The sequence below is a fragment of the Octodon degus genome, unplaced genomic scaffold, assembly GCF_000260255.1.
Source record: "Octodon degus isolate 3935 unplaced genomic scaffold, OctDeg1.0 scaffold00001, whole genome shotgun sequence".
In the NCBI taxonomy this organism is placed as follows: Eukaryota; Metazoa; Chordata; class Mammalia; order Rodentia; family Octodontidae; genus Octodon; species Octodon degus.
The window spans coordinates 15,380,248-15,382,422 of NW_004524577.1; the positions used below are offsets into that span (position 1 = coordinate 15,380,248).

The 2,175-nt window shown below is 42.3% G+C and overlaps 1 pseudogene; it reads left to right on the forward strand.

The window, feature by feature from the left end:
* Positions 1–1,621: 1,621 nt before the first annotated feature.
* On the forward strand, positions 1,622–2,071 carry LOC101589708 (annotated as a pseudogene).
* Positions 2,072–2,175: the final 104 nt, after the last annotated feature.

Here is a 2,175-nt window from a genome sequence, read left to right on the forward strand (position 1 = left end):
GGCTGGGGTTTGATCCCCAGCATGCTGCCCCCTGGGGTGGGGGTTGAGATGGTGATTGAGACTGGGCATGGTGGCACATGCTTGTAATCCCAGCGCTTGGGAGGCTGAAAACAGGAGAATCACTATTGAGTCCAATCTGTGTAGTGAGACCCTGTAGACTCTATAAACCCTGTACTAAATACATTTTCTTAAAAAGATGAAATTAAAGAAATACTTTTTAAAAAACCAACAAAGAAAAGCTTAGGTAGTGATGGGTTCATAGCTGAATTCTACAAGAAATTTACAGAAGACCTAATGCCACCACTCCTCAAATTCTAATGAAATTGATAGGGGAGCAATACTCTTTAAGGTAAAACTTTAGAAGATACAGGTTTAGGCAAAGGCTTTATGAACAAAACTCAGGCCTTCCTTTCCTTTTGACAGGGAGAATTAATTTACACTAAGAATCAAAGGTATCTCTCCTTTCACAAAAGAGGATATCTCTCTCTATAAAATCTCCAGGTTTGGGGGATCCTCTATCATAGTACAGTCCACCCCTTGCCCCCAATATGCATGCAGCCTGTCCAAACTCTCATTTGGCCTTCTCAGAAGTGAGGACCCCAAGGGGAAAAGATAACAAGGTTATTTCTACATGCAATAATAATCAGTCTTAGGTGAAAAGTTTTCTATCTACTCTCCAGACCAAGCAAACAATAGAGCTATTAAGCATTTGGAACAAGGCAGTATCTTAAGTGCTTCACATTAATTAACTCACTTATTCTTCATGGTCAAACCATAAGTTAAGTATTCCTAGTTTTCTATGATGGGGACACTGAGCAGAGCTCTATGAGACAACTTGTCCAAAACTGCCCAACAAGTAAGTATTAGAGGCAGAATCTGAACCCAGAAAGGTCAGCTCTGAAATCTGTGCTCTGGATACCACTGCAAGCCACCTTTAGCCTACTTTATTTCTCACCAAATATTTGTGATTCACACAGAACCAGTGTTCACTGTGTTGCATAACTGGAGGTCTCTTGCCCAGTGAAACCCAAGTGCTATCTTGCCAACTGAAAGAATTTTATGAAGAAATTATCCTTCTGCCTAGTCACATTAAGTCCTGAAATATATAATGATTTATAGAAAACATTCATTCCACACAATAATTCTGTCAGTTCTGCTCAGAGCAGGTCCATGTAAGCCAAGAGTCTTCTTTCCAGCTTTAAGAAAAAACTGTCTGATATTTAAACAACTTTTAATATTTTCAGTACAGACAGGGATATAGCTCAATAGCCCAGTGCCTGCCTATCAAGCATGAGGTTATGAGTTCAATTCTTGATACCAAAAAAAAAGTACTTTCACTACAAAGTTTTCTACTTTGCCACTTATCTATTCCTAAGAAGAAATATCTGTGTGTACCTAGTTGGGAAAACGAATGGGAGAGGTGAGGAGAGCTCACTAAGCATTGACTTACAAAGGAATAAGCAGTGTTAGAAGAAACCAGGTAAGAGTTGGGCATGGTGATTCATGCCTGAAGGTCCAGCCACTGGGGAGGACAAAGGAGTTTAAGGCTAGCCTGAGCAACTCACAGTCTGTCTCCAATTGCTTAAAAAGATAGAGGGTGCTTTTTGTCTCGACCGCCGACATGACCTGCAGACTAAGGAAAACCCGGAAGCTTCGGGGCCATGTGAGCCACAGCCACGGCCATGGCCACATCGGCAGGCACCAGAAGCACCCCGGAGGCTGGGGTAATGCTGGTGGCATGCATCATCACAAGATCAACTTAGACAAATATCACCCAGGTTACTTTGGGAAGGTTGGTATGAGGCATTACCACTTAAAGAGAAACCAGAGCTTCTGCCCAACTCCCAACCTTGATAAATTGTGGACATTGGTCGGTAAGCAGACATGAGTAAATGCTGCCAAAAATAAGAGTGGAGTAGCTCCCATCATTGATGTAGTGCGATCAGTCTACTACAAACTTCTCGGGAAGGGAAAGCTCCCAAAGCAGCCTGTCATCATGAAAGACAAATTCTTCAGCAGAAGACCTGAGGAGAAGATTAAGGGTGTTGTGGGGAGGGCTGTGTCCTGGTAGCTTGAAGCTTCTGGACAGGGGGCTCATTAAAATGCTAACAAATGGTAAAAAAAAAGGAAGAAGAAGAAGAAGAAGGAGAAGGAGAAGGAGAAGGAGAAGGAGAA